General features: G+C 32.6%; 1 non-coding gene across 1 annotated transcript; it reads right to left on the reverse strand.

Annotated features, from left to right (window-relative positions):
* Nucleotides 1-3,499: 3,499 nt before the first annotated feature.
* LOC112210743 (U6 spliceosomal RNA) lies at nt 3,500-3,605 on the reverse strand. The gene has a single exon (XR_002945285.1). It is a non-coding gene; the product is annotated as a U6 spliceosomal RNA (small nuclear RNA).
* Between the last annotated feature and the right edge of the window lie 12,810 nt (nt 3,606-16,415).

A 16,415-nucleotide genomic window follows, 5' to 3' on the forward strand; every position in this document is an offset into this window, starting at 1 on the left:
TAAAGTAAAGTGAATTCGCTAAAATATGTGCCCTAATAGACATAATTACGTTCAATAGTTTGCGAGATGTAGTTTTTTAAATTTCAACACTTCATAAAGAATGCACTGAAAATCAATAGTGAATTTATTTTGAGAAATCTATGTGTCAAAAACTATTCGACGTACAGATGTCTATTAGCACTCAAATTATAGCTGGTTTAATTAAATATTAGAAGAGTTTATTAGAAACTAATATGAAAATGGTGAATGAATAATAATGTTCCTTGATTAAAATTTTTTTTTTTTTTTTATTATTTATTTATTGTAATTTACAACTGTACAAAATAATACAACAAGTAAATATGTAGTATGTTTCATATACACTTGAAAATCTTGGGAAGAAACCCCCCATTGGTGGTACTTCAAACATTAATTTAAACTAGAAGGTCCCGTGGCCATCTTCTTTTCAGACGCCTCGGAGGATTATCAGGGATTGTTAAGGATGAAAGATTAAGAATTAATGGGTTAGGATGGTTAAGGAGTTTGGAATAAAAAGACGCATATCTGTTTTGGGTCAAATCTGCAACGAATGGGATGTTAAGGTCTTTATGAATGAGTTTATTTGTGACGTAATAAGGAGCATCATGGATTTTACGTAGGATTTTGGATTGTAACGATTGGATGCGGGAAGAATTTGATGGTTTGGTGGAGCCCCGGAGCTCAATTCCATATGTCCAAATTGGTCTGATTATTGTAGTGTATACTAATTTTTTGTAATGAATGGGAAGTTTAGAGCGTTTGTCAAGTAAGTGTTGTAGCAATCGGAATCTACGAGCAGTTTCTTGTTGTTTCAGTCTTGGATTCCAAGTAAGTCTCTTGTCAAGATCGAGTAAGGAGTCCTAAGTATCGAATCTGTTCAACAGGTGTTAGTGGTGTATCTAGAAAGGATACTGTAGGACATGAGGGCAGAGGTTTACGACGGAGAGTAAAGGTGATCTGGTGGGATTTTTCAGGATTTATTTTGATTCTCCAGTTTTTACACCATTCTTCAATAGGTGATGCATTAGTTGGGTCGTTGTTTACAGAAAGTATACATGTGTCGTCAGCGTATGTTGTTAGCACTGTGTTAGGGTGGGTTGGGATGTCAGCTTGATTAAATTATATTAGATTTTACAAAGACAGCAACGTTTCGGGGTTATCCCCCATCTTCAGGTTGCTGATTAACATTTCTATATAATATATAAATTACTCCTTATTAGTCTCATCAAGCTGATAATAATATTGTCAATAAATGAAACTTACTATATTAATCAACTATTACATTTTATAAAACAAGAAGAACAATTACTTAGTAAGAAGGTGATAATAATTCATTCAACATTTTCGTATTAGCTAGTTTAATGTAATTAAAGTAGTTTTTGTGATATTTTCTCTGAACAATTATAAATTAATATTTTGTGAATTCATTTTGGAAAATATCATAAAACCTACGACTCTACGAAGTTAAATATTATAAACTACTCTATAGTAATTTTAACTAGCTTTAATTTAAGTGCTGGCGGATATCTGTACCTCTTATGGTTTCTGAGATATATATATATATATTTTTTTTTGTACGAACAAATTTTTTTTTTCAATTACTTATTTAATGTAATTTACAACTGTGCAAAATAATACAATAGGTAAATATGTACTATGTTTCATATACACTTGAAAATCTTGGGAAGGAACCACCCATTGGTGGTACTTCAAACATTAATTTAAATTAGAAGGTCCCGTGGCCATCTTCTTTTCAGACGGCTCGGAGGAATATGGGTTAGGATGGTTAAGGAGTTTGGAATGAAAAGACGCTGTTCCGGTTAACCAACGGCAACCGAAAGGTTGAAGTGGAGGGGGCACCATCAAACATCATGGCATAATAGCCTACAAGATATAGTATGCCCCAAGTGGCCAGCAGCCAAATCTCACCTCCTCCAGCACTCTCTGGGAAGAGAAGCATCCCAGAAAAAAGTGAGAGAGAGCCATCTTGTCTTGAGAAGCAGTTCATCATTTTCTTGTCTCTCATCAGGAATCCACCATGAGTGAGTAAAACTCTTGGAGTTGTTCCCAGCAGTAGAGAGGAGGGAGGCTTATAGATGCTGAGGGAAGAAAGAAGAAGTAAGTCCACCTACCAATAATTAACATGCACCACCACTTGGCAATCATCATCAACCACCTCATTATCTACAATTCCATAGCCCTATCATTCAAAATTTACTAACCATTTAATCACAAATGTTTTCTTTCGGCCACCCACTACACCATCTGTAACTTAACAATAGAATTTTATTTTTCATTTAACCATGTTCATTTTTCATTTATACAGTCCACTTCAACCCAACCACCAAACCAAAAATGAAGTGTGTCCGGCAATTTCAGTTGAGGGCATACTTCATACAGACGCATATCTGTTTTGGTTCAAATATAGCAACGAATGGGATATGAACAAATTTAAATTAACATTTTGTGAATTTAGTTTGTCGAATATCATGAAAACCTACTCCAACAAAGAACTACCTTATAATATATTAAACAAGCTCTAATTTGAGTGCTAATAGACATCTGTACGTTGAATAGTTTTCGAGATATAGATTTCTCAAAATAAATTCACTAACAACTGATTTTTCTGTGCATTCTTTATTAAATGTTTGAATTTATAAAGCTATATTTCGCGAACTATTGAACGTAAATAGCTCTATAATGGCTCATATTTTAGCAAATTTACTCTACTTTAAATTATGTTCTCTCAGGTTTGTTTGTGTTAGTAGTTTTGATGATATAGAGCCTGGAATGAAACATTGATTTTTTGAAACAGCCGCCATTTTTTTTATTTCCCCTACGTAAACTTGGCAGACCCATCAGTTCTGGCATTTGACATATGGTAGTTAGCATGGGATCACGACTATATAATCCCCTAAAACCTAGTGGATACCCAAAGTATGTTAAAATACAGACGGTTCATATCACATAACTGCCTCCTGTTCACGAAGGAATTGAAAATATTTAGGAGCCAATAAAAAACAGAAATAATTACAAATATTTTAAAAATAATTACCCATGTTTTTCTTCATTCCATAACCTTCAGCCCCTGCATTATATAACTACATAATTTTCTCATGATCAGAGTTTATGATACTGTTTAAATGATAAATAATATAATTCATGAATGCTAATGCTGAACAATTTAACTCTGTACAAAAAATAAAAGGTTCTGAAAAGGAAAAAAAAATTAGTTATATAAGCAACCCCAACATGTTATGTAACGTCTAGGGAGCGATTAAGAATCGGATGGACCATTTGGGATAGAAAATAGTCCCACTGTAGGAGTCGGATTTTTTTCTTTTACTTTTATGGACATAAATCAGTACCCATGAGCCCATGAAAGGTCAGGGGTGCAGTACCTTGTAAGGTACAGTTACTAGACTAACGGTACATCTACCCTATACTTGATAAAAAATTATATGCGTTGAGACTCAATTAAATAAATAATTAATATTAATTTTTTTTGCGTGTCATCGTTGCGCAGAGGCCATGCTAATCTTCTCTGTATCGTTCTATTTTAGTTTATGTACCACCGAAACGAGAACCTTTAAAGTAAATCATTACCTAGCCATCATCTCTCTTTTCTCAGTCCGCCGGTGTTCCCCAAGGTAGTATCTTAGGTTCCATTCTCTATACGGCACATACAGCTGATATCCCAACCCACCCTAACACACTCCTAACAACATACGCTAATGTGTACTGTTTGTAAACAACGACCCTACTACTCTATAGACTCACATAACATCCATTCAAAAATGGTGTATAAACTGGAGAATTTAAATAAATCCCACTAGATCACCTTTACTCTCCGTCATGAACCTCTACCCTCCTGTTCTACAGTATCCTTTTTAAATAGTCCACTAATGTCTGTTGATTCGCTACTTAGGACTCCATCTGGACAAAATACTTCCTTGAAATCCTCATATAAGACTGAAACAACGAGAAACTGCTAGTAGATTTCGATTGCTACAACACCTAATTGACAAACGCTCTAAATTTTCCATTCACGGCGAATCGTCCGTGGAAGCTACACTACAGAGGGCCAGAAACACCACCATCCACCAGGAACTCCAGCTACCCTCAGTGTCGGAGTATATAGGCCGAAGGCACATCAAATTTTTCGATGGGCTTAAGGCCTGTGCCAACCCGCTCTTCAGAGATATCGCCCCTCCAACAAGACCTGGGATGGCAAAGCACTGTCCCCTTAGTAGACGTCCTCGCCGAGGGAAGGACTTCGGGCTCTGCGGCTTGAAGTCGTCACACCACCACCACCAGCCGGAATGGTCCCTCTCCATTCTATGTAAGCCCCCAACTAGTATGTTACCAATGTGTATGTTAGTATGTTGCCATACAGCAAACAAAGTCAGTATGTAAGTTGTATATATACTATGTATTATCATATATTTGTAATTGTAATTATATATAATAAAGAGGATTTGAAAATAAAAAAATTCCATTCACTACAAAAAATTATTATATAGTATGATAATCAGACCAATTTGGACATACGGAATTGAGCTTTGGGCTCTACCAAACCATCGAATTCCTCCCGTATCGAATCCTTGCAATCCAAAATCCTTCGTAAAATTATTGATGCTCTTCATTACGTTACTAATAAACTCATCCACAAAGACCTCACACATCCCTTTTGTTGCAGATTTGGCCCGAAATAGGTATGCGTCTTTTCATTCCAAACTCCTTACCCATCTTAACCCATCAGTTCTTAATCTCTTATCCTTAACAATCCCTGATAGTCCGACCGGTTTGAGAGTCAGCAAACTGTCATGAGCATGCGCAATGGAGGCTTTGGTAGGGAAAACACGTACTGCGCTTGCTCCTGACAGTTTGCTGACTCTCAAACCGATCCTTGGAACAAACCTATAACTGCAAAAATCTACATTGTTCAATAAGATATTTAACTAAAAATAAATTACCTCAATTGTACTTATCGATTACTGACAATATCGAGTAGTGGACTGCATTATTCACAACTAACAGTCAAACTGTTTTAAAATAAAACTAACACTAAATAAACCTTATAATGATTATCAATTAATAGGTATATTCATGATGTTGTCCTAAATATAAAACGTTTTAACCTACTAAAGGTTAAAAGTAGATTGTAAAGATTGTGTGCAGCCTAAATCCCACGTTATAATGCGGTGGAGCTCCTAGCGGATTTTTTCAGGATCTAGTTTTGAAACCTTGTTATCTTTATGATATACTAAAATTTCTTCTAGTACTAAAACCAGCTTCGTAACATCATCTTTCCTCCATCTCATTTGTTCTTAGTTTTTTCTATTATTTTATTGTTATTTTTTGTCCAAACTAGTGATTAAAAACGACCAAAACAAAAACAACACAAACCAAACATGAACTACGAGCTACTTACCTATCAAAATGACAACAGACAAAATGGTGGAGCTTAGCTGGTCTGTTGCGTGATGTCATTTTCTATTTAGCAGATCTATTAACAGATTCTCAACCACGTTTAGTGTTATTTCGCTTTAAAACGTGCTAAAAGGAGGCAATATTTCTCCAGTTAACTCACTTTAAAATGTTAAACTATAGATCATGAATCCCCTAATTACAAATGTTTTAAAAATATAAATGGTCGGTCCGTTGCTAAGGCACCCCATTTTTATTATTATATTTATTTATTAAAATTTACAACTGCATAAAATAATACAATAAGAAAATATGATAAATATTTTAGAACACAGGATAATCTTCGGAAGGAACCACCTCAGTGTGGTACTTCAATCATTAATGTAAATTAGAATATCCCGTGGAAATCTTTTTTCAGATGTCTCAGAGGATCATCAGCCATTGTTAAAGATGAGAAACATAGAACTAATGAATTTGTATGGGTAAAGATTTTTGAATAAAAAGAGGTATATCTATTTCGGATTAAATCTGCAACTAATGGTATGTTGTGGTCTCTATGGATGAGTTTATTTGTGACGTAATAATAGTACAAGAGCCGGCGGAAAAAAAGCCAGTTATCTCATCCCAATGTTTGATTATTTTAATGAAAACTATGTATAATTACTAGTCAAAATTGATGAGTCTGCCAAGTAGGGGGAATAAAAAATGACGGCTGTTTCAAAACCTTAAAAAAACATTAATATTTCATTTGTAGCTCTATATCTTAAATCTACCAACAATACTAGAAAATCTAAGAGAACATTATTTAAAGAAGCGTAAATTTGCTGAAATATTAGCCCTAAAAGAGCTATTTACGTTCAATAGTTCTCAAGATACAGCTTTTTAAAAAGCAATTTTTTTAAAAAATCTACTGAAAGATTAGTAGTTAGTTAATTTATTTTGAGAATTCTATATCTCAAAATATTCAAAATAAACAAGCTTTAATTTGAGTGCTAATTGACATCTGTACGTCAAATGGTTTTTGAGATAAAAATTTTTCAAAATAAATTCACTAACTACTGATTTTTGGGAAGTACTGAAAAATCAGTAGTTAGTGAATTTATTTTGAGAATTCTATATCTCAGGAACTATGTGACGTACAGATGTCTATTAGCACTCAAAATAAAGGAAATTTAACTTACTGTAAAGTAGTTTATGGCACTTATCTTTGTAGGGGTAGTAGTTTTTATGATATTCACATATGAATAAACATTTGGGAAATAAAAATTTGTCCGAACAACTATAAATCAATTTATTTTAGCAAATTTCATGTAAACTATTACTCCTAAGAAGATAAACATCATGAACTACATTATAGCTCATTAAACTAGCTTTAATTTGAGTGCTAATAGACATCTGTACGTCAAATGGTTTTTGAGATATAAATTTTTCAAAATAAATTCACTGATTTTTCAGTATGTCCCATACAACATTTTTATGAAATGTTGTTTTTTAAAAAGCTATATCTCGAAAATTATTTATCGTAAACAAATCTATTAGGGCTCATATTTTAGCAAATTACTCTACTTTAAATGTCGTTCTCTTAGGTTTTCTTGTGTTGTTTTTTAAGATATAGAGCTCCGAATGAAAAATTACTTTTTTTTATTGCTTTGAAACAGCTGCCATTTTTTATTCCCCCTACCTATACTTGGCAGACTCGTCAATTTTGACTATTAATTATACATAGCTTTCATTAAAGTAATCAAAAATTGGGGTGAGACAACTGCCTTTTTTCTTCTCTTGGGCTCTTGTACTATAAGGAATAACAAAGATTTTACGGAGTATTGGATATGGGAATAATTTGATGGTTTATACTGCATAATACTAATTTCTAAATATGGACAGATTCATAATTAAACCTGGCATTAACATTTTGTGTCCAGGTTTTATTTTTGTACTTTATAAGTCCGCTTAATTCTATCCAAGCCGTACAACCCAAAGGTCGTCCTTATATCACGCCTCTGAATGGTTTTTCTATTTGTTTTTTTCTGAATTAATAAACCAATTTAGTAACGGAGCGATATCAGTTGGTATAATAATGGCAGAGGACACTGATTAGCTAAATTTGTTTTTAAATTATTCAGAAGGTTACATAAGCTGTGTTATGGAATGAGTATTGTCCCCTGATATCCATACAGCCTTGTTATGAACATAAAACATGTTAAAGAAGAGATAAGAGCCGATAAAAACGAAGGGATTCCATTGACTGTGGGCATTACATAAACTCTCACTTCTAAACATAGCGCTACAGTATATAGGATCACTTCTAAAATTGTAGGTGACGAAAGTGTTAACATTTGGTTGGGTCCTGATCAGGAGATAAGATAAATAGCGTACCAGTTCATGCACAACTTCTGCACAAGCCCCGTCGATAATTCACTCCACAATGGCTGAAAAAAAACCTTTGAGCATTTCTTTGTCGAAATGTATTATGCAAGTATGGCATTTGGTCTACAAGGCTTCGACATCAGCTTGAAAAAATGTTTAAGGTTTTGTAATTTGGTCCTCAGTTTTATTTGCCGGCAGAAACATTGGCATTCATGTTTAAGTTATTGGATTCTTAAGCAGTATGTTTTTATAAAAAGTCCATTTCTCCTAAACAAGAATTTATTTACTGATTGCAACAAGATTTTGTGTTGAAAAAACATGTTTTTGAGTTGAAAATCTTTTATTAAAAATATTACTTAATTTTATTAATTTCCTAACAATAAATTTTAAACAATTAATTTATTTTTACCGAGACCACGCGAATATCACTACTTTTCCCTTCTCATGTTTTCTCTTGCAGTATCTTCTCATCATTTCTGCGTGCCTTCTTATTTGCTTCACATATTCTACTACGAATGTATTCACGGATTCTGTCAGAGTTTCTTGTTTTGTCTCCTTTGGTGCATTCTCATCATAACCCGTAGAATCTCAGTCTTCTGATTCTTATTCGGTTTCCAGGTCATTTATCTCCCTGTAGATTTCCTGGTAGGGTCTTAACCTGTCGCCTTCCTGTGTTTTCTTGAGCCAAAAGATTCTCCTCAGGATCCTTCTCTTTATTTTCAGTAATTTTTCCAGGCTAAGGAGACGTGGAGATGTTGTCTCCATTCCGTATAAAATTACTGTTTTATGACCGTGTTGTAATGTCTTATTTTTGCGTTAGACGATAGGTTCTTCTTATTGTAAATATTGGCTGTTGTGAAGCTTAGCCTTTCCATCTTAATAATTTTCTCCTTTATGCTCTCTTTATCCAAACCGTTATTGTATACGATCTTTAGGGGTCCAGCTCTAAGCAAAAGGTTTTGGGTTGCATATATAAAAAAGTTTAAGGTCCAATCCTGAGGGTACAGACAGAAATTCAAACAACTGACTTTCGTTAATATCACTTAGTTTCGGCATGTATCGGATTCGGTATGCGGGGTAATTTGTCAAAAAATGGAAACAATCCTCCAGAGCCGTTCCATTACAAGCTGGACCAAGCTTCTGTGGGTCCAAAGTATATTTGTGTGGACCGACATTTAGAGTAATTGTATATTTACCGGAAGTCAGAGTTGGGCAATTATTCTCTAGTGAGTTATAAGGCAACAGATTTTTGGTTAGCTTTGAGAAGCATCCGTTGTAATGAAGACCCTAGGTCAATTCTCGTAATAACAATAGGTCTTTATCCTTGACAAAGTCTCTATATCTATCCCAGATCTCTCCCATTGTAATTTTGAAACTTCCCGGATCATTAAGTAGTATTGGGTCAAACATTTCAAAGCCCTCCATTATTTTTTTTAACTGCGTTACCCAAGTATATTTACTGCAGTAGCTTTAAATAATGTTGTTTCACGAAGCGAATACAACTCATGTAAAGTATTTTTATTAGCCAGGACAGATTTTGCTTTAAGACGTGATATTCCACAGGAATGGGCGCCACTTAAAGTCTTACCATAAAGTGTGGGGTGTTTCGTTGCAAACACAGTAGTCGCTTGTAGTACCTAGCTTGTATATTTTCCAATTGCATGTGCTTCACCGCCCAAATAGGTGCAGCGTAGAGGATACAACTCAACATAGTCGATTCGTAAAATTTATGTCTGAGATTTCTATATTGCTTTCTACATCTCTATACACGTCTATTTTATATTATTACTATTTTTATATAACTTTCTTTTTTACTTATATTTACATTATTTTAACCCTATGTTAATTTATCATTTTGGATCTTATTATTCTACTATGTCAAAATATTTTTAGTTGTTTTTTGTCTTTTTAGCCCTGATGAAACTAAAAAAGTGGGTCGAAACGTCGGCAAATAACTAGTTGTTGACTATTTTTTATTTTATTTTGATCGTACCCCTGACCACCTTCTTCATAATTTGAAATAATACGGTGAATCATTCATATGTAAAATTTAATAAAAAAAAAAAATGATAAGTTTTTAAAAAAAATTTCAAGTATGGTATTTATGTGAAAAGAAACAAAACAATAATATCCAACTTGTGACAAACTGTGGCATAGCATTGATTCCTCACGTGCTAAAAAAATGAGCTCTTTTCAATGTAGCCTGTGTTTGAATAATGTTTATCAAAAATAATCTAAAAGTCAATGAGGAGAAAAAAAAAAACCAACTCTCGACTTTTCAACCACTTTAATGAAAAAACATCAAGAATCAAAATTGATAACTGTTCCAAAAGTTGGAAAAAATTTAATTTTTAGTTCTTTTAAAAAAAATCGCGAAATATTTTCAGTTAGCCAGATATTTTTATCCAGACTGTACAAGGGATACAATAAATATAATTAAAAAGTAAATATTGAAGTGTAGCTGATTTTACATCCTGAGCTCCATATTCTTAAAACTATGAAAACACTAAAAAACGTCATAGCACATTATTTAAAGTAGTGTAAATTTTCAAGTATAAGAGATTTACGCTTCCAGTGGTTCTGGAGATACAGTTAATCAAAAGCTCTTTTCTGATAAAAAAATCATTAATAAAAATAAAAATAAAATAAATAATTTAGTCTCAAAAAATTTTATTTTTATTATAAGTCCGACGTTTCGGCCAACCCGGCCATCCTCAGGGACAATCTACTTAATACAATTTTGGAATTATATGATTTAAAAACTCTAACTCCATGCAGGATATTCTGCCCAGGTCAAAACAACAATTTTTAAGGAATAGTGACTGTGATAAATGATTTTAAGTGAATATTGACTAATTAGAAATTGTTGTTTTGACTTGGGCAGAATAGCCTGCATGGAGTTAGAGTTTTTAAATTATATAATTCCAAAATTGTATTAAGTAGATTGTCCCTGAGGATGGCCGGATTGGCCGAAACGTCGGACTTATAAGAAAAATAAAATGTTTTGAGACTAAAATGGATCGAAATTGAATTATTTATTTTAAAAAAAAATTATCAGTCTCAAGAAAGTATTTAAGATTATAAATTAAATCATTAATTATGTCAAATAACGAAAAATGGGTATTTGTGAGTATTTTAGAATTTCTGCCCATTCAAAGATAATCTTTATAGTGCATTTAACTAGCTTTAATTTGAGTGCTGAGTGGCCTCTGTATGTTTAATAGTTCTTAAGATATAATTTTATCTGAGCCTACATTTTGTTCCGAACAATAAGAAATCAACATTTTTTAAAATTTATTTTGACAAATATCGTAGAAACTGCTACTATTCTTCCATTGAGAGCTAATATACCATAACATAACACGTCATACCTAAGAGTAGTACTTTTAATGATGTTAGATAAAGGCAAAATAAAGGAACAAAGTATTGGCTTGTCATTATTTAAAAAAAAAAAAGTTGTATCTTTTCATCTCATTGATTTTGTCTATTACTTATGTATAATTTTTATTAAAGTAATAAGAAATTAGTGTGAAATTATTCAAATTCAAAATCCCTGGACTCTTGGATTAATGGATCACACACAAGGATATGAAAAAAGAATAACAGATAAAAAGGTTACTAATAAATGAAACTTTCAGTTTACATAAAATTTTATATTTTTATAGAATCGATTCTATGTATTTTTATTTCCGTGTTTCTATGATATTGTATTTTTTTTTAACCTATTTTTACTTTGTTTTTGTACCATTCTTTTTTTATTATTTACGACTATGTATATTTATTTTCGTTTAATTATTAGATTTATCAACAAATTTTGTAATAAAACGAAAACTTTTTTTTTTTAAGAATATTTAAATAATAAAATAAATAAATGAAATATGCCACAAATTTAGAGCATTGGTATTAGTGTTCAAATATTTATTCATACAATGTATAGAGAAATAGAACAACAAAACGCAAAAAAAATGTTAATTATAAAGACTAACTTAACTGCAAGAAAAAAAAATTAAAAATGTATTAAGAAATACATTAATAAAAGAAATATAAAATAAAATATTACTATTAAACCAATACTGCCACAGCCCATGAAGGGTCAGGAGTCCAGTCCTGTTACTAGACCGATGGTTGTGCAAGATGATTTGGTGAGAATCATGTTTGACCGCCAGAATTTATTAAAATTAATGGTACCCACATGATGAGGGGGATAGTAGTTCTTGGGAGTATAAATTACATTTGCTTCATGTGAGAACAAATATTAAGTTATAATATAATTATAGTATAATTATCTACTATTTGAGTTTTTTTTTTACCGCACCATAGTTGATACTTTTGATTTATTATTTTTATGTTAGTTATGTTTAGTCTTTCTAGAGACTAGAGCCAAGGAAACTTTAGACAACCTCTTTGGTGATTTGACCAAGATGTAGCAAGTCGTGAGTTTGAATTGTGAACAAAATAAAAAAAAATTTTATTTATTAATTACAAAAAAAAAATAACTGAATCTGTACAGCTACAAACCATGAAAGGTCAGGGGTGCAATATTTTGTAAGAAACTGCTGTTACTAGAACAACGGTTGTACAAGGAAGTGATTTGTCAGAATCACACTCGAACTCATATTTTCACCCGATTAAGAGTACCCGCTTCACGAGGCTGGGTTTACAGTTATCCCGAACCCACAGGGTTGACTCACAGCTACACTGAAACAGAAAATAATTATCTACTACAGCCAGGTTCAAACCTGGGTCCTTCGAGTTAGTAGCACAACGCTTTATTACTGAGCTACCAACTCTCACATAAATAAAAATATGAGTCTATATAAAAAATATAATAAAATAAAACAAATCAAATAATAAAAAAAAGATACTTTATATAAGTACAAAGATAATTGAATTTAAGTAACAATAAAATAAATAGACATTCGCACCTAAAAGCAAAACTATACTCACTCGGGCCTGTGTGCATGTGAGTACGCTGCTCCTCCCACGATTACGTTGAACGCCCTAACTCCACAAATCATTTTATTTACTCATTTGCGTCAATTCAGGTTTTGGCTTATGTAAGACGTCTGTCATGATAACAATAAGACCACATAAGGCAGGTGATAAAATATCTTAAAGGAAAACATGCAAACTTACGTAAACGCTTATTTTTGCAATACCTATCGTAAATATCATTTACGCTATTTTTATTATATTCTTAAGAATGTGTCAGTATAAATTGATATGTTCAGAATATGAGAACTTAGGAGAGTTTTTCGTTTCTTTAGGAAACGTAATTAGAATCCCTATAAATATTATTAATTGGCTATCTTAAGTAGTTTTATTTGTTTTTTATCCAGATATACATTAATAATAAAATTGTACATTTCGAAACATTCTTATAATCCTGAATTTATTTAATTTTTTACTTATAAATTAGGTTCTGAGACCTGGGTTGTATCTATGGTGTCAGAGAGAAGAGTATTCAACGAAATCTTTTTTCCAGTTTGATTAACCATCAATGAGGATTTGAGCCGGATATGTATGTGTTGGGATCAATTTTTCGGGTTATTAAGTGGATTACGTGGAACACCACCCCCGTAGTAACATAGTAAGCATGGAATTTCGGTACGTAATTTTTTTATTTATTGACAATACCGGATTGGGAAAAAATATTAAATTGATATTCTGGGTATTCGTAATAGCAGGGACTGATTTGCAGTTGAAAGGGGTTGGCATTAAGGGTGAAGCAAGCACTACTCTCGATAGTGCTGAGTATTTCTGAACAGGTATTAAGTAGCGTTAAGTGGAAACACCAGATGTGCGTGATACGTTTAAGCTTCATCATGACCAACCGTAAAGATAAGCAGTGCCTGTAAATGATTTCATTGCTCTCATTAAGCAGAAGATTAAATTGAAATGGAGACAAATGTGGGAAAATGTTTCCAATAACAAATTGAGGGAAATTAGCAAAGAGGAAGTGATTTTTACGCGCCTTTGAATAGGTCACACGCGCCTGACCCTCGGTTATTTTATGGCTCGCGATACTCCACCGTTATGCCAAACTTGCGGAACAGAACTTACAGTCAAACACATTATGACAGAATGCCGAGCTTATAACTCCCTCAAATCTTTATATAATATACCTGATGATCTCCATTCTATCTTGCAGGATAACAAACATACCATAGATAGACTTTTTAAGTTTCTGCATCATTCCAAGTTCTACCATAAAATTTAATCAAATCTTACCTCAGGTCCACACATTTTTTTTTTCTTCCCAACACACCAATTAATAGTATTACCAAGACCGAGTAGGGTCTTGTTTTTATGGCTGCCAGGTCATAGTGGGATACCGGAAAAGAAAAGGCAGACTAGCTATAAATACAGGCCAAGTCGTAGCAACATCTACATGAAAATCAAAGAAAATTGATGGCAGGACGAATAGTTCTTCACAAGAGACAACAAATTTAGGAATGGTCCAGCATTGGATACAAATAGTATACTCATTTTTTACTTTATTTGTGTAAATTTATTTTGGGTTTAAAAAAATTTATTCTTATTAGTTATTTAATAATATTTGCACTTGTTTAATTTTTTTTTTCGTTCATACACTACATTATATTATTGTAATGAAAAATTAAGGATTATTTTCATAATACATTTAAATTTAATAAAAACTAATAACAATTTATATTTCAAAAGTTAAATTCAGTCTGTGTTAAGGGGCAATGATACGAATACGTACATCACCTGACAGATCATGTCAGAGCCATTTTATTGTGTAATGTTCTAATGTAGTTTATTCCGACAAAACAATTATTGTGACATTTTCCGTAAGGTTATGCAATTGTTGATCCTCTTTAGAAAGGAATTGTTTTGTAAAGTCGTCATTGATCAGAGATCTAATTATTTTTTCGAAACGATTTCAAAGTCACCTTGAACTAAATTGTCCAGATCCCACAAGTTAATCGTTGACATATTGAGGTTAAGCTCTGATACTGTGTTATGGATTGAGGAAATCAGTTTGTATATGAAATGCACCTTCAGCTTTAGGCCTGGCAATACTTATATTTAGAATGATGGTTGGGTTATTATAGGTGACTCAGATATTCCCAGGAGTAAAAGTTGGGGGATATTACCTAAATTATTTATTATGCTGGTGAGCTGGTTTAATTAAAGAATTACTTGGAATTTGATGAAGTGTACTGAATTTATAATAAATTGATATTTGTTATTGATCATGCTTTTCAAATGAAATAACCTATATTCTCTTTTACGCTTTCTGAAATAATTTGTTATATGGTTTGAACAGAGGTGGTTACAATATATGTTAGTTTGTTAGTTATAAATTTGATTTCATTCCAGTGATTGGTGAAAGTTTGACTCTTTACTTGGTTGAGATATTCTTGGAGCTTGAAGGTTGGTTCTGGTATGAATGTTAGTATGGAAGAAGGTTTCTCTCTTGTTTCTTTCTCCTCATCCCTCTGCCATCACCGCCTCTCTTGCCTGGGTGTGAAGTTTTACTCCCCCATGACTATTATCAGAGTAGATCTTCTTGAAATGTTCTATTCTTTCTTCCCCTGTACAGGTCTAGATGGCTACTCTGACTCCTTTTTTGGGGGGACCAAGATGGCTGCCCAGGTCTCGTACCAGTTATCTTTGCCACTATATGGATCATGAATTTCGGTTCAGGAGTGAAGTGAGGGGGTGCCTTTGTTAAACAGTGTATAAGAGATTTAATTTTAAAAAATTGACTTAAAGTAAAGAAAATGAATCTATTGAACATATCTTAATGGAACAGACCTTTTATGAATTTATATAGTAATTTGAATGATGCTACAAAATGATATTACATAGTTTATTACATTAGGAATATAAAATGAGGGGGGGAAGTGGTATGATCCGCACTAACTGCTAAGAGTCAACTTTTTTTTTTCAACTAATCGATGAGATATTCCATATCCACTGGTCAAAGCTGCTGCTACTTATAAGGTAATATAGAAATTACTAGGGCTTGAGTTGTTATCTTGAATATTTGGATAAAATACTGAGTAGGTATAAATGTTTAGCTTAACATTGTCAGCAAAAAAATTCTTAAAAAATCAAAATCATATTCAAAAATCGATTTTCTTTTATTTTAGAGTTTAAATACCGAATTTTGAAGTACCTTTAGTATGTATAAGATGGTCAGGAATGAGCTCAATCATTTAGATATATATACATATATATTGTAATACTGAATTTTGTATGTCTGCACCAAACAAGATTTTCTTTAGTGAACCTTTGTTATGGTAGATGGTTTATGTGGTTATGCTGTTGTGGCCGCTGTAGTAAAGACAATTTGTCACAGTAGGGATATTCATGATCTGCAGTTTAACATGTTAATAAAAAAACTTAAAAGGAGAAATATTTCCCACTTTTACCATACCCATATGTTAAAACGATATAACATGGTTGAGAGTCTGTTACTAGGTCTGTTAAATGGAGAATGACGTCACGAAACAGACCAGCTGAGCTTGTCACCGTTTTATTTGTTGTTCTGTTAGGTTACTTACTCGTAGTTTGTGTTTAGTTTTTTTCTGTTTTGGACTTTAACTTAAAAAATACAATCAGTAGCA

This window comes from Halyomorpha halys, unplaced genomic scaffold (genome assembly GCF_000696795.3).
Source record: "Halyomorpha halys isolate HHAL.00 unplaced genomic scaffold, Hhal_1.1 Scaffold684.1, whole genome shotgun sequence".
In the NCBI taxonomy this organism is placed as follows: Eukaryota; Metazoa; Arthropoda; class Insecta; order Hemiptera; family Pentatomidae; genus Halyomorpha; species Halyomorpha halys.